Below are 23,727 nucleotides of genomic sequence, written 5' to 3' on the forward strand. Positions count from 1 at the left end.
AAAACCTTTCACCCTATCTAATCCTCTCCCTGTTTCCACCAATCCCCATCCCTTTTCCTTTAGCCAATCCTCTTTCCTCATTTTCTGTTGCCAGCCTGCCTAACCTCCTCCTGCCCTGCCCCCACCCTTCCCCTCCCCCTTTCTTCCCACAGCCCTTCCCCTTATGTACTTGACTGACTTTGCTTCAGCCAATGTTATCACCCCCACAACTTATCCTGAGGGTTTTCTTGTAGAACACTAGAATAATGACAGCCAACTTGTTTTTGCAATTTCCTTATAGCTTGCAACACACACTGTAACTTAGACCAGTTCCTTTTATCTTAACTGTACAAAAAAACTTGCCTTTAGTTTAGCCACCCATTTATTTATCCCAACTGACTTTGTACCACGCAGCTTGTCCCCATCTATATATCTGCATTTGGTCCCTCAGCTATATGGTAAGCTGTATTGTGGACAAGCATTACTATCATAGCAATGATATATGAATGTTCTAATTGTGTGCTTATTAGATATTCCATCACTATTATGCTTACATCATATTATATTTCTGTTATTTGAATTTCAGTGCTGTTAAATGTGTATATTTTTGATCCTGTTTCGTGGTAGTACTATTATTAGGTTTCACTTTGCTGTTTTCAGGTTTTCCTCTTATTTATGTTTATACATGTTCATTTTACTATTGTTATGCTGTTAACAAAATTGTAAGTTTGATGTTGAACTCTGCCATGGGTGAATCTCTTCATAAAGGCGGTTAATAAATCCCGATAAATAAATACATTTGTGTGATTGCATATGATGGTGCTATATTTTAGGTTTTCTTTTTCTATCCCAAGCAGTGGGAAGAATTTTTAGTAGCCAAAGAAGAACGGAGGGTATTGGTTTAATTCTGTAGTTCTACTGTGAAGGACTGGCTGAGGTTCTTTCATTTCGAGAGGATGTCATTTTAATATAATTAAAATTCTCTTTTCTTCTGATGAATAATTTCCCTTTTGTCTTGGATCATTATCTTCTTGGGCTCAGCTGTATGTACATACACAAATATTAGGAGGCGGAACATCGTATGTGCAATGATGGTTCCATTGTGACACCACCACATATTCCTCTTGGGGATAGAATGGGTGTAAACGGTATGGTCTGAGCACATTTAAAACACTTTATAATATTTATAGCATTTTAAAGTGCATATATAAAAAAAGATAAATTATTTTGAACCCAAGTTTATTGTAGTGAGATTGAATATCTGAGGTCAGATCAGCCCATAACTGTAAGTGGCTCAGAGCTCAGACACCACATACCACCGTGGACTGAATATCAGGTGGTTAGTTTCTAATGGACATGTATACGCTGGTCATCTGCAGTGGTTGCAACCATTTTACAAACATCAATGTTTAAACTCTCAAATGGGTTCATATGGCAACATAAATGTATATGTGTTGCCACATTTATCTGTCTGTGCTGGAACACAGATGTACATGTCAGCCATTTTAGTTACATATGTGTCTATGTTTTTCTAAAGTTGTCAGAATGCCAAAATATCCTTTGCTAGTATTGCTTTTTTGGGGGGGAGGGTATATAAACACTGGGAGATGAAGGGAGCAACCATCCTAATATCTCAAGAACTTATTCTGACCTAGACATCTCTGGGAGTAGGTGTAAAACCTGACATTCATGTCAGTGGCCGTAAACATGTCCCTTCTGAAATAGGAAATGCATGTGTATCTTTACACTCTGCTCTTGTCCCACCCAAAATACATAGTCATAGACCTGGAATAAATGTTCATGCCTAAATGTTCGGCACATCAACAACAGAAAGTGGAGTACAGCATGCAACGCTGTCCAGAAGCACCTACTATAAAGATAAGTGTGGTGCTTTATTGATTTGAAGTAAATGTAGCATATCTTCTAAGAAATTTTATGAGATTACATCTTACCAGCAGGAAGTGCATTGTAACATTAGGTTTTTTTGGCCAATGATGAAGGCAGGGTCCTTAGACCCGTTATAGCTTCAGCAGATCGATTCAGGATCTGGAAGCTCTTTGAGGCCTTTTTACCTGCTGGTCAGCGTACAGCTTGCATTGTAACATTAGGTTTTTTTGGCCAGTGATGAAGGCAGGGTCCTTAGACCCGTTATAGCTTCAACAGATCGATTCAGGATCTGGAAGCTCTTTGAGGCCTTTTTACCTGCTGGTCAGCGTACAGCTTGCATTGTAACATTAGGTTTTTTTGGCCAGTGATGAAGGCAGGGTCCTTAGACCCGTTATAGCTTCAACAGATCGATTCAGGATCTGGAAGCTCTTTGAGGCCTTTTTACCTGCTGGTCAGCGTACAGCTTGCATTGTAACATTAGTTTTTTGGCCAATGATGAAGGCAGGGTCCTTAGACCCGTTATAGCTTCAGCAGATCGATTCAGGATCTGGAAGCTCTTTGAGGCCTTTTTACCTGCTGGTCAGCGTACAGCTTGCATTGTAACATTAGGTTTTTTTGGCCAGTGATGAAGGCAGGGTCCTTAGACCCGTTATAGCTTCAACAGATCGATTCAGGATCTGGAAGCTCTTTGAGGCCTTTTTACCTGCTGGTCAGCGTACAGCTTGCATTGTAACATTAGGTTTTTTTGGCCAGTGATGAAGGCAGGGTCCTTAGACCCGTTATAGCTTCAACAGATCGATTCAGGATCTGGAAGCTCTTTGAGGCCTTTTTATCTGCTGGTCAGCGTACAGCTTGCATTGTAACATTAGTTTTTTGGCCAATGATGAAGGCAGGGTCCTTAGACCCGTTATAGCTTCAGCAGATCGATTCAGGATCTGGAAGCTCTTTGAGGCCTTTTTACCTGCTGGTCAGCGTACAGCTTGCATTGTAACATTAGGTTTTTTTGGCCAATGATGAAGGCAGGGTCCTTAGACCCGTTATAGCTTCAGCAGATCGATTCAGGATCTGGAAGCTCTTTGAGGCCTTTTTACCTGCTGGTCAGCGTACAGCTTGAGCTGTAGGCAGTTTATTGTCATTTTGTGGCAGCAGATTTTTTGTGTATTTATGTACATGCCTAAATGTAAGCACACCCACAATGATTTACACTAATATTCTATAATGGCATCTTGATGCACAGACGCTGTTTTAGAACTGGTGCTCAGGGTGCAACTAAATTGTGCCCAGTTATAGAATTGCTACCTATGGGTGGAAATTCTGTACAGCTCGCCTAAAGTAATCACCTAAAGTTTGTGCAGTAAGTGCAAATTCTGTAATGGCAATTAAACACTTAATTACTATTATAGAGTACTTCCAACTGATATCCCAGTGCTTATATAACTTTAATAATTATTGCTACAATTTCTAAAGTTTTTTTTATGCCTTATTGGATCATCAGTGGTGACTCGTTTCACATGAGCAGGCTACTGTTCTCTGCTCATAAGCACATAAGCACCGCCACGATGGGAAAAGACCAAAGGTCCATCAAGCCCATCACTCTGTCTCTGACAGCGGCCAATCCAGGCCCCAAGAACCTGGCAAAAACCCAAAATTTAATAACGATCAATGGACTTTTCCTTCAGGAATCTATCCTATCCTCCTTTAAACTCAGCAAGGCCAGCTGCCATCACTACCTCCTCCGGCAATGAGTTCCAGAGTCTAACTACATGCTGAGTAAAAAAAAACTTTCTCCAATTTGTTTTAAACCTACCACATTCTAATTTCATCTTGTGTTCCCTGATTCTATTATTGTTAGAAAGTGTAAACAAACGCTTCACATCTGTCCACTCTACCCCACTCATTATTTTGTAAACCTCTAACATATCACCTCTCAGCCGCCTTTTCTCCAGGCTAAAGAGTCCTAGCCGTCTTAACCTCGCCTCATATGGTAGTTGTCCCATCCCTTTTATCATTTTTGTCACCCTTCTCTGCACCTTCTCCAATTTCTTCATATCTTTTTTGAGATGAGGCGACCAGAACTGAACACAATACTCCAGGTGCGGTCGCACCATGGAGCGATATAAAGGCATTATAATATCCTCATGCTTGTTTTCCATCCCTTTTCTAATAATACTCAACATTCTGTTCGCCTTCTTAGCCGCCGAAGCACATTAAGCTGAAGATTTCAACGTCCTATCCATGATGACTCCCAGATCCCTTTCTTGGTCTGTAACTCCTAAAACGGAACCTTGCATAACATAGCTGTAATTCGGGTTCCTCCTTCCCACATGCATCACTTTGTACTTGTCAACGTTGAACTTCATCTGCCATTTGGACACCCAATTCCCCAGTCTCATGAGGTCTTCTTGTAATCTTCTTGCTCATGACTCACCTACATTGTCATTGGTCCTAATCAAACTATATTTTTCTTTTGCACATAAAAACATGTTTGCAAGTGTATCATACTCAAAAATATCTCAATTAGTACTTTATAATTCAAAATAATTTGATTTGAACACTTATCTTTTACCAGTTGCAGACATGAACCGTGTTTAGCTGACCTGCATCAGGGAAGTTGGCCCAAATTATAATCTGCTAAGAAAAGAACTACATTTAGGAAGAATGATAATATACTATTTAAAAAAAATCTTGCAACTATACCATCTATCAACACATATCAAAGTGTTCAAGCGGAGTTTTCAACTACCTCAGCTGAACTGAAATGGCAGCCATGTTTCTTATAGAAACCTTCAAGACAGTTATGTGGCTGACCAGAGCCAATCAGACTGTATATTTTAATTAAAAGGATCTATACTTAAAAACTACTTTCATATCAAAGACATGTACTCCTCTTCCAGGTTCAAACCAATTCATAAATCCAGCGCTGTTCTTTAAAATTAAGAAAATATTAAAAATTACCATCCTTCTGACCCATCTCTATTGCATCCAAAATCTTCCACTGTAAGTCATTTAACAAATGTTTAAAATCCACCCAATGTTGTACCAATGGGGCTCCATTAAAGGATAATTATATTTTTGTAGACCCATCTTCCTTTACAGACAGTTCAGAAGTATCATTTAGTAAAAAGCGACCCATAATCCATGCTAACAAAACCTTCCCTCTCCCCAAATCCCAGAAAACTGTTGCATGATGGGTTAACAGTGCCGCTGTCTGTGGTATTCTCAGAACACAACATTATTAACTAAAAATGAGGTTGGGGAGGAAAAAAAATCTTTAGACTTCTTTGTATGGGCCTGAACAATTTTAAAGAATGTGAAAACTGACACCAATCTGCAAACTGAAATGACTGCTGTGGTTTTTAGTATTCAGGGAAAAAAAATCCAAGGATTTTGTGAATTCTGAACATGTCCCACCTGTTATCTTAACACTGTAAACCCATAATTTACTATTTGATGAACTGCCTGATGTGAATGTTAATGAAATTAACACCAGCTCTGCAATTATCCAATAATGTAGACTGACTGTACAGGATAGAGAGCATCCGACCTGATTTAGGATTTTGTATTGAAGAGCTGCTGTTTAGTTTTTTTTTTTTTTTTAAATTTCATTGATGTACCATGCTTATATTCCGATTGCCAAGACTTCAATTTTGTAGCTGTTCACAGTTAAAATGATAATAAAATCAGAAAATGTTAAAACTCAACAAATGTAACAATGTAAAATACACAAATTATTATTATTAAATTACAAATATAACAATGCAAAAGGGACAAATTACACTGCAACCTACTGCTTCATGCATCTAGCCTAGTTTGTTTTATTACCCATTGCTCCATACATCCCATATACTCTATGTACCAATTGCAGCTATATTGGTTATCTATTGTTTTATGCAATCTAGTTATCTATTGCTTCACGTAATCAGTTCACTCCATGTATCTACCCTAATTACATTGTTATATACCCTAGCCGCATTGTTAGCTCTTGTTTTATGTAAACTTACCTGTTCACTATAAGCCATATTGACCCAAACTTTGTTTAGATAATGTGGGATATAAGAACTAATAAATGAAAAAGACAAATTATAGAATTAACATACTGAGAAAGAGGTCAGTAAGGGACAGCATCTTACCCTCAGGAACAAATCACGGAGGCATAGCAATAAGTTAAAAGAGGACAAGCAAAAGACATGGGGGGGGGGGGGGGGGGGAAGTAGGTGTTACATGCATATAGTCCCTTATGCAACCCATCTATCCAAAGTGGATAAACCTCAAATGATAGGCCATTTTGGTCTTTATTTGCCATCATTTACTATTTTACTATGTTATTGTGTGAACTTAGGGACAAGTAGGTCCTTCTCCTTTTATAAGACAGGATGATGAGTATTTCATTACTGTAGGTCCCCTTTTGCCAAGCTGCGGCAAAAAGGGGCCTACGCTAGCATCAGCATATGTTTTTAATGTGCGCTGATGCCCCCTTTTACCATAGTGAGTAAAAGAGAAGTCTTTCTTTCCTGCAGGAAATGGCCGTGCAGCAAGTAAAGCACTTGCCGTGTGGCCATTTCGGGGGGAGCCCTCACTGCCACCCACTGAGGTGGCGGTAAGGAATCCCGTGCTAACCCAGTGGTAACCGGGCAGCATGTGGCACTGCCCAATTACCGGCAGGTACACTTGGATATGACGGTGCACTAGGGGTGGGAAGTACTGCTGGGCTGCTGCGATAGCTTGGCGGTACTTCCTGTTTAGCGAGCGGTAAGACTGCGTTAGGCTTACTGCTGCTTAGTAAAAGGGGCCCTTAATCTTTCAGATTTAAAGAACTAATCTTGCTTAAGGGGCCCTTTTACTAAGATGCGTTAGGCGTCAATGCAGGCCTAACAGCTTAAAATGGTGTCCTGCAGTACCTGCCAAATGTGTGCATACGTGGAAAACAAACCAGCAGATCAGTATAATATCCAAAAAGACTTTATTGAGGATACCGTGTATGAAACAAATGCCCGATATTATACTGATCTGCTGGTTTGTTTTCCACGTTGGATTTTGCAGATCGTTTGCCTTGTTGCTTTCTGGGACCCCCAAATGTGTGCATACTACAAGATAATTAAAAATTTTGAGGGGCATGTCAGGGGTGGAGAGAGGGCAATCCTTGTTAAACAGTTAGCACATCTCCATTAGTGCGCACTAACTGGTTAGCGCAGGAATACCCCATAAGTCCTTACCATGGTAATATTTTAAATGGCTGTGCACTAAAGGCAACATTAGTTCATGAATATACAATACAAGAGATACTCTTCTCAAGGTCTGAACTTGCAGAATAATTAAGAGGCATGAGGAGGAAAAAAAGCCTCAAGAAGCTCCCAGCTTCATCTAGCTGTGGGAGCAAGACACCTTCATCACTGGCTTAAAATACCTCCTGCTTTGAACGTTATAATGACCCTTAAGTTTTGAGCCAAATCAATTTTATGTTGGACCACATTTATTTCAAATTATTAGCCCTTGCTCTATAGTGCACACAAAAGTGTTCTGTAAAGCAACTATCAGCTTTCACTTAGCTTTTCTTAGCTTCTTCTGATGCTTCCTTTTCCACAAATAAAGACTGTGACCTACCATGGTCAGCGTTTCGTCAGCCTGCTTCAGGGTCTGGCGGTCAAAAAGTGCTCTGGTGAAAAAGGATATTAAATCAGCTCATAGTTGGCAAAACAAAGCAAACAGTTAATCTATCAAACAAAGTCTCTTGACTAACCCATGTGTATGACACAATACCTCTGCACGTATCTTAGCAGAGGAGGAAGACGGGAACCCAACAAAATGGCCCTCTATATAAGCAATTACGCCAGACGCTTTGGGAACATGGCAGCCAATCACAGTGATTACTTAAAGGAATACGTGGAGGGGCATAATCGAACGAAAACGTCTATCTCCATGGGCGTTTATCTCCAAGAATGGGTCCGTGAAGGGGCGGACCGAACCGTATTTTCGCAAAAAATAGACGTCCATGTTTTATTCGACAATTTGTGAGCTGGGCGTTTTTGTTTTTCAGTGATAATGGAAAATGAAAGCGCCTAGCTCAAAAACGAATAAATCCAAGGCATTTGTTCGTGGGAGGGGCCAGGATTCGTAGTGCACTGGTCCCCCTCACATGCCAGGACACCAACCGGGCACCCTAGGGGGCACTTTTACAAAAACAAAAAAAAAGGTAAAAAGCTCCCAGGTGCATAGCACCCTTCCCTTGTATGTTGAGCCCCCACAAATCCCCCTCAAAACCCACTGCCCACAAGTCTACACCATTACTATAGCCCTAAGGGGTGAAGGGGGGCACCTACATGTGGGTACAGTGGGTTTGGGGGGGGTTGGACGACTAAGCATTAAGCAGCACAATTGTAACAGGTGGGGGGGGATGGGCCTGGGTCCACCTGCCTGAAGTCCACTGCACCCCCTAACAACTGCTCCAGGGACCTGCATACTGCTGCCAGGGAGGTGGGTATGACATTTGAGGGTGAAAATAAAAAGTTGTGAAACATCATTTTTTGTGCTGGGAGGGGGTTAGTGACCACTGGGGGAGTCAGGGGAGATCATCCCCGATTCCCTGTGGTGGTAATCTGGTCATTTAGGTCACTTTTTGGGGCCTTATTCGTGAAAAAACAGGGTCCAGGAAAAGTGCCCTAAATTCTAGCTACAAACGCGTACTTTTTTTTCATTATCGGCGAAAGGCGCCCATCTCTGTCGGGTGATAACCATGCCACAGTCCCGCCTTCACCATGCCTCCGACACGCCCCCGTCAACTTTGTACGCTTCCGCGATGGAGTGCAGTTGAAAACGTCCAAGTTCGGCTTTCGATTATACCGCGTTATTCGTTTTTGTGAGATAAACGTCCATCTCCCGATTTAGGTTGGAACTTGGGCGTTTTTCTCGTTCGATTATAAGCAGGACAGTGTCCTCATTCATCAACACATTACATGAAAAAATGTTTCGTACATATAGTGTATCCTGTTCAGCAGTGATCACGCAATACCCGCATTTCATCTTTGCTAAATACTGAGCGTCTTTTACAACCAAGTTTGTTTATTCACAGTAGATACATTTCCAACATAAAGGCCCCTGAAGCAGGCATCTGGCCGAAACACGGTGCCATGTCGAGCACTATCAATTAAAGTTTTTTCTTCTATTACCCAGTCGTCCTGTTGTTCATGAAGGTTCCCTGCTGGTCTCACTACTCCTCTGTTTGGCTTCTCTACACGAATTGGATCACAGTCCTCCACTCCTGCGGTTCCCTTACCATTTTGTGTTAAAAAAATCGCCTTAGCCTGCGTGAAAGATCTGGGTAAGAGGCCACTTTTTACTGTAGCTTAGTTAAAAGACCCTTAAGTTCTTTAATTTATTGCACCTAAGATCTTTAATTTATTGCATCTGTTGGTTGGCTTTTGATAGCCAACAGTGATGTGCATTTGTTTGAAACATTTCCAATGTTGTTTTGTGTTGTTTTTAGCCTGAAACAACAGGAAAAAACTACTACTACTTAACATTTCTAGAGCGCTACAAGGGTTACGCAGCGCTGTACAGATTAAGAAAAGGACAGTCCCTGCTCCAAGGAGCTTACAATCTAATGGGCGAAATGTCAAGTAGGGGCAGGCCAGATTTCCTGAATAGAGGTATGGTGGTTAGGTGCCGAAGGCGACATTGAAGAGGTGGGCTTTTAGCAAGGCTTTGAAGATGGGCAGGGAGGGGGCCTGGCGTATGGGCTCAGGGAGTTTGTTCCAGGCATGGGGTGAGGCGAGGCAGAAAGGGCGGAGCCTGGAGTTGGCGGTGGTGGAGAAGGGTACCGACAGGAGGGATTTATCCTGAGAGCGAAAAAACACACCATTTCAGGTTTTTCCTGTGTCATATATAGTGCACACCATCCATGAAGAGTGAGCACTTTTTGCAAGGAGTGCACTGTACAGAAAAAACACACACTCTCCAAATAGTGCATACTCTTTATGGATAGTGCATTCTATTTATAACATTTCCCTAGAAACAAAAATAAAAAAACAGAATAAAACCAAACAAAAATGTGTATAAATAACTTACAAAACTAATGAAAAGTAAAATTTAGGGGCTGCATATCCCTAGTGGTTTACAGCATTTAGAGGAAGGTCGCCATGATTGGTCCCATAATCTAGCTGGTGCAATTAAATCAACAGCTTCCGTTGCATGGGCACTGGATGTACAGAGTTGTGTAGGATGTACTAGATTTCAAAAATACATGCAGGTCACTCCTCTCTATGCTTTTTTATAACATGAAAGTCATTTATATTTTTCTTTGAATATAAATGCTCTATACTTTGAACCACCTCTACAGGGTGGGCATTTCAAGCATCCACCACCCTATCCATGAAAACAACATTTCCTGATATTGCTTTTAATTTTCCTTCTTTCAACTTTATTTCATGTTCTCTGGCTTCACAGTTTTCCCATCTTTGGAAAAGATTTGTTCAGTGTTCAACTTTATTTGGTATACTACTATTACTACTTATCATTTCTATAGCGCTGCAAAGCATACACAGCGCTGTACACCATACACAAAAGACAATCCCTGCTCAAAGAGCTTACAATCTAGATAAGACAGGTAGACAGACAGAACAATTAAGGGTAAGGAAATAAAGAGGTGAGGATAAAGGACAGGGCAAGTGAGTTAGGAGTCAAAAGCAGTGGTAAAGAGGTGGGTTTTGAGTTTGGACTTGAAAACAGCTAAAGACAGGGCTAGACGTACAGCCTCAGGAAGTCTATTCCAGGCGTGAGGTGCAGCGAGATAAAAAGGAATGGAGTCTTGAATTAGCAGTAGAGGAGAAAGGGACAGATAAGAGAGATTTATCTACAGTACGGAGTACTCGAGAGGGGACTTAGGGAGAGACAAGAGTGGAGAGGTACTGGGGAGCAGCACCGATTGGTAGAGGGATAGAAGTGGAAGAGGATCCACCAGAGTGTACACTGAAGATGCGAAGCGAGAGGTAGGAGGAGAACCAAGAAAGAACAGAGCCATGGAATCCAAATGAAGACAGTGTATCAAGAAGTAGGCTGTGATCAACAGTGTCAAAAGCGGCGGATAGGTCGAGAAGGATGAGGACAGAATAGAGGCCTTTGGATTTGGCCAGGAACAGGTCGTTGGAGACTTTTGTAAGTGCAGTTTCAGTTGATACTACCTATCAAAAATATATCTAATTGGTTTACAATCAAAAATTAAAAGTATAAGGCAGTGATAGGAAAGGGGAACAACAAAAGGGACTCAAATTACAATTGCCATATTATTAATAATAAGCAAGTGTTTATAATTGTTCAACGGCCACACAATAGGAGGGGTGGATAGTGCCAGTGACATAATACAGACAGTGCGATAAGGTGCTACTGCCATGATCGCCATGGTAAACAATGGCAAAAATGCTTGAGAAAATAATAGGTTCTCAATCCTGTTTATTCATTGATTTGTTTATTTTTAATACCTTTCAAGTATTTAAACATCCATATCATATTTTCCTTTTCCTCCTCTCCTTTAGGGTATGCATATTCAGATCTTCAAGTCTCTTCTCATATGTCTTCTGGCACAGATCCTATACCAGTGATTCCCAAACCTGGTCCTGGAGGCACCACAGCCAGTCAGGTTTTCAAGCTATCCACAATGAATATTAATGAGAGAGATTTGTATGCAGTGCCTCCACTGCATGCAAATCTCTCTCATGAATATTCATTGTGGGTAGCCTGAATCCTGACTGACTGGGGTGCCTCCAGGACTAGGTTTGGGAACCACTGCCCTATACCATTTTGGTCACTTTCCTCTGAATCACTCCCAAGCATTTTGATATTGTAGATTCCCCGGTGGTGAGGTTTTAAAGGTGGTAAGATGGAATGAATCACGGTGTATGGGCTCCCACGCTAAACCTACACCAATTAAGGAATTTAAAAAGAAAATCGGAGGAAAAAAATAGATTGTGAATTTTGTGCAGTTTAAAGTTTTCAATGTGTTTCCTCAGATGATTACGTGCTTTAAGAGTAATAAAGTCATTTCAGATTCAAGTTTCAAATTTAGATGGTTTGCCCAAAATTTGTTAACAAGTTTAAAACTTGTTAATAAATACAGTTAAAATTTGTTAAAACCATTACAATAATAAATATATATGTTAATAAATATTTTTATAAGCACAGGTTTAAAAATACAGGTGTATTGAAATGCAATAAAGTGCAAAGGGTGTTGATATTGCTCCAAAAGTGCAAAGTGCATAAATGTGTTTACATTGTGCTACTGAACATAAAGTGCTTCCAATAACATCAACTTTGATCCCTTAAAGTTATGAGAGATTATATATCCAACTTCAATCAAGTTTCACTTTCTCAGGAACCTCAAAGTCACAGAGATTTATCGGATCAGTATATTAACCAATTAACTTGACTTGTTCAAGCTTTGTTTCTAATAATGAAAGGTTTATCTAAGAAATTGATCCTTTGTGTTGTATTATTATCTTTCAGAACCAAGCTTCCCTTTCCTCCCATAGGAATGAACCCAGGAATCTGGATCTCAGGTAAGTCCCCTTGTTAAGCTGTATGATGTGATGGTGTGGGCACTTAGCTGGACTGTAGACTTTGCTTGAATGGATACTTTAGTCTTTCTTGATGATGGTGCACTTGTTGCTCCTACGTTGTCTACCCAGAACTTCGTAGAAACCTGTTTCTTTAACCAACTTAACAAAGTAACATAGTAGATGACGGCAGAAAAAGACCTGCATGGTCCATCCAGTCTGCCCAACAAGATAAACTCATATGTGTATACCTTACCTTGATTTGTACCTGCCTTTTTCAGTGTTAGACACAGTTATTTGAAACCCATGCAGCAGACAGATTCCGATTACTCAGTGGGGAGAGAGAATGTGCAGGCTACATCCCATCATACACAGTCAAGAAACCAGCCAATAGGAAAAGTCCCACAAGGTATAGGGAACAGGGGCATGTGCTCAGGAAAAGCCTATTACAGAACAATGCAGGAAGACCAATATTTGTAGTCCAAAGGCACTTCCTGCCTTTCTTAAAGGTACAAGCAATGTATCCTCTTACAGGCAATGCAATCTGATATAACAATGCCCAACATATACATATAAAAAATAAACAACCTGCCTCCATGAATATGGGGTAGAACAATCTTGGTTCCTTAATGTCTACCAGGCAACCCAAGTCCTAAGACTTCCAGATGCCAGTGGTGTAAAACCTCACATAGCCTGGTTCTCCAGCAGGGCAGCCCAAAAATCAAGGCCAGGGCTTCTATTTGGGCCTACTGTGACCTCCAGAGCCATTCTGAGCATGCACAAAAGTTTGCACATGCTCAGAATGCTCCCGGCTCCAATGCAGGCCCAGGCAGAGGATATTCCTGCCAATCTGCCGTCTTCAGAGTTCATTCCGCGGTCTGGCGGTGATGCGAACAGAAACGTCTGAGTGCTGCCGAAGAGCCCTGTAGCCTCCCCCAGACCCAAATTTGGCCACTGGCCACCAATGCAGAGGTAGAATAAGCCTAGGAAGCCCCAATGACCATCAGGAACCCCACAGAACACATCTGGACCCTGAAAGGGTCCCAACACAGCAGGGCCGACCTGGGGCAGCCCCAAAGAGGCCCAAAAATGGCATAGGCCACAACGAAATACCCCCAACCAAAGTGGGTCAGAGCCAGATGAGCCCCCCCCCCCATCCCCAGGGCTCAGGTAAGCCCTCTAAACCCATTTGCAATACGTTTAGCAAAATGCATCCTCTAAAACTCCCTTCAGCTTGGTCCACTGGCTTTTCACTTCCTATATCTCCTTCCATTCTGCCAGATCTGTCTTCAGTTACTTTCCCATTTTACTAAAGTCAGTATGTTTGAAATCTAGTACTTTCAGTTTTAGTGTCTGTACTCTAGCCCTTACATCAAACCAAATCATGTGGTGATCACTACCCATCTTGATGTTCTGGTGGTGGGACATCCTTTCTAAAATTATTTTCCACACTTCTAAATATTGCAGAGGATTTACAAGGGTCTTTTATTAATGATTAGCACACACTATCCATTAGTGCTAACATTACTGTATGAGGGATGTGCACTGATTAGCATTCATTTAATACATTAACACAGCTTTAAAAATGTTTCCCCCTGCTTACTAAGCTGCGCTAGCAGCTGCTGTGTTACAATGCAGACGGGCTGTGCCAGCATTAGTGCACGGCAGCAACTAGCACAGTTTAGTAAACAGGAGGGTTAGGTTGTGTAAAATCAGTTTAATTACGTGTTAACCTACGAATTAACATACAGAAAGTCAATCTGTGTACATTAAAAAGTTCTATTGTGTGTTAAAATTTCTTATTAACACAAATGTGTGAAACAAACTGAAAAAGGTCTGAAAATCAGAAATAATGATCCTATGTACCATCCCTATAGTGTACTGTTTTTTCTAGTAAACTATTATAGGATCCAACATATGTCAAGAAACATCATTTTATGGTCTCCATTGTAAATTGATATTTAGAGTAGACCCTATTTAACTTCGCAGGACTTCTAGTTTTATCCAACAGCTAAAAAAATAATCCATTTTGAGAGCTAATAACCAGCTCCTCATCTCTTTGCTGTCTGAGATCTCCACTGTCTGTAGTTGCCTAGCAATGACATATCCTTATATGGCCTTCTTTGAGCAGTAGGAGAAGCTGCAGGGTAATTGATTGTACCTAAATTGTAGTTAGTTATCAAAAGACATTGCACTATGAGTATGGAACCAAACCTCATTCTACTGTAACTAATTTACCAATAAAAGCAGCAACTGCACAAAGGAAAGTGTCTGCACAGTCAGTGGCTAATGGCATTCAGGTAGAGGATGGGTAGCAGCGAAGAACCAGGAACTAAAAAGGAAGCTATTTTAGTGCTGAAACATCTACTCTGAATGCTATAGTAATATATTTTAAAAAAGACAAAATAGATGCATAACCCTATACTTTAAAAAAAATGAATTTTAAGAAAGCAACATACTGAGAAAAGTTATGATTCACCGCTGAGCCATCATTAGGGTTAAAAAAAAGTAAAGGGCAACATTTTCCTGTTAAACTGGCCCTCATAATGTGATGGTCACTACAATACTGCCAGCAGTGCAATACTATTATCAGCAACTATGGGGACTGTTTACTAAGCTGTGTAACCACAATAATGCATGTTCTTGATCAATCAGTGTTATTTAGCAATAATGTATGTTGGCAGTAATGTGTTGCGGCAATGTATGTAATCTTTGGTAACACAGCTTCATGGAGAAGGAAATGAGGCACAACTTGCGTTCAAAATAATCAGCTGCAGTGCACGAAAATGCATGTAAATTAGCCCATTATATGGAAATGGAATAATACAGTTTATCCTAAAGTTGATAAGTCGTTTTGCTCCAAGAAAATTAACTACACCTTTAAAAGGACTATTGGAGAAGAACTTAAAAGGAAAAGCCCCCTATCCCTCCTTCACATTGGTAAAACCCTGGTAAAAATAGTAGTAAAGGGCATTCCTCTTCTACATACATATTCACATGGGTGAATAAATATATTTTGACATGATTTTTATGTTTATAGACAGAAATATGTGACTAACCGGAATTGGATGCAATTAAAGAAGCCTCCAGAATTATACAGTATCCAAACAACTTACCCCCACTACCACAGAGGAGAAAACAACCCAAGAATAGATGGGTTACAGTGGGCCCAGATAGATTGTTGACCTGTGACACAGAAGCATCCACTCTTCTAATTCTTGCCCTTACAAAATTCCTTTGCTGAAGGTTGCTAAGTTTATGAGTCCTCCTTTGTTCATAAATAGTCACGTGTCATATTCCCTATGTATTTATTTAGTATGATACAATGAGGGGCATAATCAAAATGGACACCAAAGTTTTGCTGAGGACGTCCTTGCAAAACATCCCAGCGAAGGGGCGGGGAAACCCGTATTATCAAAACAAGAAGGGCGCCCATCTTTCGTTTCGATAATACGGTTGGGGATGCCCAAATCTTGACATTTAGGTCATCCTTAGAGATGGTCATCCCTACACTTGGTCGTTTCTGATTTTTGGCGATAATAGAAACCAAGGATGCCCATCTCAGAAACAACCAAATCCGAGCCCTTTGGTCGTGGGAGGAGCCAGCATTCGTAGTGCACTGGTCCCCCTGACATGCCAGGACACCAACCGTGCACCCTAGGGGGCACTGCAGTGGACTTCAGAAATTACTCCCAGCTACATAGCTCCCTTACCTTTTGTGCTGAGCCCCCCAAAACCCACTACCCACAACTGTACAACACTACCATAGCTCTTACGGGTGAATGGAGGCACCTACCGTAGATGTGGATACAGTGGGTTTCTGGTGGGTTTTGGAGGGCTCACATTTACCGCCACAAGTGTAACAGGTGGGGGGGAGGGATGGTCCTGGGTCCGCCTGCCTGAAGTGCACTGCACCCACTAAAACTGCTCCAGGAACCTGCATACTGCTGCGATGGACCTGAGTATGACATTTGAGGTTGGCATAGAGGCTGACACAAAATATTTTTAAAGATTTTTTCTAAGGGTGGGAGGGGGTTAGTGACCTCTGGGGGAGTAAGGGGAGGTCATCCCCGATTCTCTCCGGTGGTCATCTGGTCGGTTTGGGCACCTTTTTGTGCCTTAGTCGTAAGAAAAACAGGACCAGGTAAAGTCGTCCAAATGCTCATCAGGGACGCCCTTTTTTTTCCATTATGGGTTGAGGACGCCCATGTGTTAGGCATTCTCAAGTCACACCTTCACTACGCCTCTGACACGCCCCTGTGAACTTTACTTGTCCCCGCGATGGAAAGCAGTTGGAGATGCCCAAAATTGGCTTTTGATTTTGCTGATTTGGACGACCCTGTGAGAAGGATGCCCATCTTCCGATTTGTGTTGAAAGATGGGCGTCCTTCTCTTTCCAAAATAAGCCTGAATGTCTTTATTGCAGGCAAGAATCTGGAAAGCTGATGTTGGGATCTATGATGAATTCATGCTGCAGTAATATACTTCTTTTAAGAAGCTTCACATCATTGTCCTTGTCTCTCGAGTCCATGGTCTACTTCCCACTGTCCGTTACTCTTCATGTTGCAGACCACATTGTGTGCTGATGGGCTCCATGCCAGAGTGTTTGATGGGAAAGAGACTTGCATCCTGGAGATGAATGCATGACTGTATATGGTGTCAGCACAAAAAAAATAGGAATGGACAAGTGTTCCAAAAGGGAACACAAAGGAGACACTTGTAAGTAGATATAATGAAGCACGTTTTCAAAGCACTTAGACTAACAAAGTTACGTGGTAAGCTATGGAACTTTGTAAGTCTAAGTGTTTTGAAAATGAGCCCCTTAAGGTCAACTTTATTGATGTCACCAATTATGTCAGGATTCTGCATGCAGACTTAGCACAGACCCGTGTTTTTGCACCTAAGCACCTGTATCAGGAGTTGTTCAATCTTATAGAAATCCTGCTGCGAGTTAATAGAGAAACAAGGAATGAAACACCTGTTTACATTGCTGTGACATATGGATCTCCTTCACGGGCAGAATAAGCGGACAGAGATTTTGTTTAAGCTATTCAAAATATTGCTCTGAAAGGGGAAGTACTATTGTTAGGTGAGTCAGTTGATGTAGTATATCTAGATTTTCAGAAAGCTTTTGATAAGGTTCCTCATGAGAAACTCCTGAGAAAATTAAAAAGTCATGGGATAGGAGGCAATGTTCTTTTGTAGATTTGTAATTGGTTATCAGACAGAAAACAGAGGGTAGGGTTAAACAACCATTTTTCTTAATGGAGGAGGGTGAATAGTGGAGTGCCACAGGGATCTATACTGGGACTGATGATATTTAGCATATTTATAAATGATCTGGAAATTGGATTAAAGATGATTAAATTTGCAGATGACACAAAACTGTTCAAGGTTGTCAAAACACATGTAGATTGTGAAAAATTGGAGGAAGACTGGAAACTGGGCATCAAGATGGCAAATGAAATTTAATGTGGACAAATGCAAAGTGATGCACGTTGGGAAGAATAATCAAAATCATAGTTACCTGATGCTAAGATCCACCTTAGGAGTCAGCACTCAAGAAAAAGGTCTAGGTGTCATTGTAGACAATACACTGAAATCTTTCCCCTAGTGTGTGATGGCAGCCAAAAAAGCAAACAGGATGCTAGGAGTTATAAGACCAAGAATATTGTAATACCTCAGAATCATTCCAAGGTGCAACCTGACCTTGAGTATTGCATTCAATTCTGATCACCATATCTCAAAAAATATAGCGATATTAGAAAAGGTTCAAAGAAGAGTGAGAAAATGATAAAGGGAATGGAAGTCCTCTTACATGAAGAAAGGCTAAAGAAGTTAGGGCTCTTCAGCTTGGAAAAGAGATGGCTGAGGAAAGAAAAGATTGAGATCTACAGACTATAGAGTGGTGTAGAATGGGTAAAAGGGAATCAATTTTTCTGTCTTTCAAAAAGTACAAAGACAAGGGGACACTCAATGAAATTACATGGAAATACTTTTAAAGCAAATAGAAGGAAATATTTTTTCACTCAAAGACCAGTCAAGCTCTGAAACTCGTTGCTGGAGGATGTGGTAATAGAGGTTAGCGTATCTGGGTTTAAAAAAAGGTTTGGACAAGTTCCTGGAGGAAAAGTCCATAGTCTGTTATTGACATAGACATGGGGGAAGCCACTGCTTGCCCTGGGATTGGTAGCATGGAATGTTGCTGCTATTTTGGGTTTCTACCAGGTGCTTGTAACCTGGATTGGCCTACTATTGGAAACAGGATACTGGGCTAGATGGCCCATTGGTCTGACCAATATTGCTATTCTTATGTTCTTAGGTGATTTTAATATGCTAGATGTTGATTGGGACATTTCTATTGCAATGTCGTCTAGATCTATTACAGTGTATGATATGGGCCATACTGGACCCGATGATTATGAATGGGAGCGTGTTTCTAATCTTATAATGGGTGATACACTAGCATCCAAGGATCATTTGATGATGTGACTCAATACTGACATCAAGGAAATGTTAGCTGGATGGGAACATCTGGAAGAAGTAGAATTTAATAATTAGATTTGTTATCTTGAGAAGGCTTCCACTAAGTTTTCCAATACACATTGGAACCCAGGCTTCAGGCCCTCTAACAAACAGACAGCCATCTGCTATGAGTTAAATCTGCTTCTCCTTCATGGCTGCATAACCAAAAGAACTTATACAGTCTCTTCAACTAAAATGAGCAGGCTTAATTCCATGTAAGGCAGTCTTCATTATTCCATTTTATACATTCCATAGTCTCTGCATTGTCTTTGCTCAGTTCTATGAAGAAAGCCAATTTGATTGCCTTAGAACTCTGCAAACAGTTACTGGCTTTTGTTAGTACCCAGCCTGGGGCTGTTGCTGTCAACACTTTCAAACCCCTGTAGACTAAAGGAATAACTTCCCCATGAATGCTATTTCACCTCTGGAAGGGGGTCATAAGGGGTACTACATCTACTTTGGCTCCACACCACCTCTGGAGCTTGTGGGGGAGGAGGAGGAAGGAGAGGACAAGGTGAGAAAGCATTGGGGCTTTTGCCTCAAGCCCATCCCACCACCCCAAGGGCAGGCTGTGGCCTGGGGGACAGTAGCAACATCAGGGATTGGACACAAGACATCCTATCCCAGGTTCACATCTGCAGCTGCTGACCTCACTGATACAGGATGCCCCCAAACCTATGGGCCATGGTGTTGATCCTGAGGCTCCTGAGCCAGGGTGGCTGCATAAAGTCCAGCTGCAGTTCAGTCCCTCAGAGAGGACCCGTTACCCACCTTCACACGCATCCACCACATCATGGGCCTCATAGTCAACATCATGGAGCTGATTGAATATCTGGGGTTAGGTCATACTGCTTTAGGTGGTGGGAACTGGGTGGGCTATGGATGGGTTATGGACTGTACATATCAGTTAGTACATAGTATTTACCATGTGTTGTCACTTATGAAGTTGGTGCTCATATCAGCTCCTCAAGAGAAGGAGTTAAGGACATCTGTGCTAATTGTGCATAACCAATAAACAGTAAAAGAACTTTTCTGTACAAGAGACATGTTGGGCACACCCATAACAGCCAACTGCCTTTGCAATTACTGCATGTTAAATTTTGCAGTTAAAGCACAGTAAATGCAGAAACTTACTGTATGTTAGTAAACAGTCTCCTTAATTTTTAAAATAACTGTATCGTGAAACAAGAGGTGTGATCGCAGCAAGTTGCAATACACCAGCAGACTTGCAATGCTTGGTTGTTTTTTTTTAAGTTGAATATGTCTATAGGAACATCATGCCAAAGTACTGAAGTGCTTCTGCCTGCTTACACTGCATGAAAAATATATCTAAAGCCCTAATGAAAAACAAACTGTGCACAGTTAGCAATTTATAATTCAAGGCTATGTCTGTTGCTGCTGCTGCATCAAGTTGCTAGGTGACCAACATTTGAAATCAGTTTTCAAATAGTGCCACGATCCTGACCTTCAATATGAAAGGCTTGTTTTATATATTTCTTTTTCTTATAAGGGTAAACTGCTTTAAATGGAAAAACAATGGTCTAAAACTAAAGGCAACTTTATATATGGTTAATTGAAAGCCCCGTGTACCTCCTTTAAAAGAATATTATTGGGATGATAATCAAATAAAGTTATATATTCATCAGCTGCTGGTGAACATATTACTTCACAACCCTTATACTTTAAAAACTTATACAAATAGTGTTGAGCTGCTTGACATGTCCAAGTCCTCAATGCCCCACACTGCCTCCTCATCCAGGGTCTGGAGGACCTGGAATTCCACGCTCATTGCCAGGTTGGGAACTACCACCAGCATTTGCCTTGGCTTTTCCACCACTGGGGCTTAATGTCCTCTACAGCCAGGGGTGTGCTGGTAAATTTTTAACAACAGGCTCTCTCTCCGGGCATAGCCGGCCCTGAAATTTTTTTTTTTGGGGGGGGATACATGCCTCTCTCTCCCCTCCCTTGTGGGGGCACGCTAGGCATACCTTTGCCGAGCCCCACCAGCCAATAAATGGACTGCCACCATTCTCTGCTGCTTGTTTCTGGCTCTGAGCAGCATGATAGAACCTTCTTGCGCTTGCATGAAAAGTCCCAGCCTGATGCTCAGAGTCAGAAACAAGGAGCAGGGAGCAGCAGCAGTCTATTTACTTGGCTAGTGGGGCCAGCATCACTGCCAGCAAAGTAAAAGAGAATTCAGGAGGGGGCCCAAGCCTACATTTTGGGAGTCAGTTGTTAAAGTAGCCATGGGGAGGCCTACTTTAACAATGGCTCCCAAAATTCTTAAAAACTTAACAAACGGCTCTCGCGAGCCTGTCAGAGCCCGCTCCAGCACACCACTGTCTACAGCCCTGTTGCTGTGAAAAACAGCATTCAGGCAGTGGCAGATCCCAACTCAGAATTCATTTTGGTTAGGGTTTGGGGTGGGGAGTATAATAAACAACTGTGTAACTAGAACAAAATTTTTAAGCAAACCTGAGCCCAAAGTGGGGGTGGGGGACAAAATTCAGCCCTTTCCCAAGCTTTCCACTGCCTCCCTTGCCCTGCTCCTTCCAAGCAATCCCAAATAACTTTGGCTGTTGGTGGGGATCCCTAAGTCAACCATATTTATAAATAGTCTGGAAATCAGAACAAGTGAGGTGATTAAATTTGCAGATGACACAAAACTATTCAAAGTTGTTAAAATACATACGGACTGTAAAATATTGCAGGAAGACCTTAGGAAAATAGAAGAATGGGCATCCAGTCGGTAGGTGTAATTTAATTTGGACAAATGCACATGGGAAGAATAATCCAAATCATAGTTACCTGAAGCTAGGGTCCACCTTAGGAGTCAGCACCCATGAAAAAGATCTTGGTGTCATTCTAGACACTACGCTGACATTTTCTGTCCAGTGTGTAGCAGCAGCCAAAAAAGCAAACAGGATGCTAGGAATTATTAGGAAAGGGATGGTAAATAAGTCTGAGAATGCTATAATGCCTCTGATTCGCTTCATGGCATGACCTAACCTGCGTTCAATTCTGGTTGCCGTATCTCAAAAAAGATAAACCGGAATTAGAAAAGATTCAAAGAAGAGCAACCAAAATGAGAAAGGGGATGGAATTCCTTTCATATGAGGAAAGGCTAAAGAGATTAGGGCTCTTTAGCTTGGAAAAGAGGGGAGATAAGATTGAGGTCTACAACACCTGAGTGGTGTAGATCGGGTAAAAGTGAATCAATTTTTTACTCTTTCAAAAAGTACAAAGGCTATGAAGTTACATGGAAATACTTTTAAAACAAATAGGAAGAAATATTTTTTTCACTTAATGAATAGTTAAGCTCTGGAACTTGTTGCCGGAGGATGTGGTAACAGTGGTTAGTGTATCTGGGTTTTTTTTTTAAGTTTTGGACAAGTTCTTAGAGGAAAAGTCTATAATCTGCTTTTGAGATAGACATGGGGAAGCCACTGCTTGCTCTGGGATTGGTAGCATCGAATGTTGCTACTATTTGGGTTTCTGCCAGATATTTGTGACCTGGATTGGCTATTGTTTGAAACAAGATACTGGGCTGGATGGATCATTAGTCTGATCCAGTATGGCTATTCTTATGTTCTTGTGTTTCCATGGGCTGCCACCGTTGCACCAGACCCTCTTTCCATGCATGCATGAAAACCAAGCATGAACGGGTCCAGCGGGCCCCCCCATGCATGTTCAGTTTCATAAAAACTAGGCATGTGTTCAGAGGTGGGTGGACCAGTAGGGTGGCGGGGGTCCACAGAAAGTGCCGCTGGTGGAGGACCTCTTTGACTGGTGGTACATGGGGATCCTTGCCAGCTATATCAGCAGATTTTAGCGGGCCTGAACCCAAAGTGAGGGGGCCTAGGATGTCAAGGTTGCCTCGTGGCTATGCCACTGATTTAAGCAGCCAGGATAGGCTCTGGTCATTTAAATTGCTAAGCAGGCATATTCAGCAACTCTGAACCTGACAATTCTGCTGAATATTCCTGCTAATCCTCTAATCGGTGAGGTTAGGGGTCATCCAGGGGCACAGTTTGGGCAGAGCAGTGACCTAGCTGGTTAGTGGTGTTATTCAGTCTGCTAATCAGTTAGATAATTGCATAAAATTATAAAAAATAGGCTGTCCTAACTTTATCTAGTAAGGTTAACAGATACCAATCTGAACCCCCACCTCAATCAGAACTTGATAACTCCTCTTGAGATCCCCTCTCCCACTCCCTTAAAGAAAATCTAAGGCAGCCCATATCCCAGCCCTCCCACCCCCATCCTCATAGGCCCCTCAAGCCTAACTTTGTGGATCCCTGGTAGTCTAGGGGAAACAGGCAGGAGCAATGCCCACTCACTCCTGCCTAGTATGTCCCGCTTATGAAAATGGCTCATGCAGTTTCTAGCAGCAGCCTTATGGCACTTGAAGTACCACGAGTACTTCAGGATCCTGCCTGTTTCTGCATAGACCATCAGGGATCTGCAAAGGTTGGCCCGGGGGCCTAGGGGGATGGAGATGGGGGTGAGAGTGTGGACCTGGGGCCACCTTAATTTTTCTTTGGGGGTGAGTGGGAGGTTGCTCTTAAGCAGGGGATCTGGATTGGCCAGAATATTTTATGTGAGTCTTGGCTGATATCCAGCACATAATGAATTTGCCCCAGATATTCAATGCCAGCACCCGGATCAGAGGTGTAGATAGATGGGTCTCCAGGGGAGCAGCCACTCCCCCAAATGGACTTCCGACGATGCCAGTGCCTATTTTTCACGCAATCTGTCATGTTTAAAATACGCACTGGCGCCATCGGCAGTCTGC

The 23,727-nt window shown here is 41.8% G+C and overlaps 1 long non-coding RNA gene across 1 annotated transcript in view; it reads left to right on the top strand.

Annotated features, from left to right (window-relative positions):
• Positions 1-410: 410 nt before the first annotated feature.
• Positions 411-23,727, top strand: part of LOC115474483 — a 122,598-nt gene continuing 99,281 nt past the window's right edge. The window contains exons 1-2 of the long non-coding RNA XR_003942864.1: positions 411-437; positions 12,358-12,410. This is a non-coding gene — a long non-coding RNA (uncharacterized LOC115474483). The remainder of the gene's footprint in view (positions 438-12,357; positions 12,411-23,727) is intronic.

The sequence above is a fragment of the Microcaecilia unicolor genome, chromosome 7 (genome assembly GCF_901765095.1).
Source record: "Microcaecilia unicolor chromosome 7, aMicUni1.1, whole genome shotgun sequence".
In the NCBI taxonomy this organism is placed as follows: Eukaryota; Metazoa; Chordata; class Amphibia; order Gymnophiona; family Siphonopidae; genus Microcaecilia; species Microcaecilia unicolor.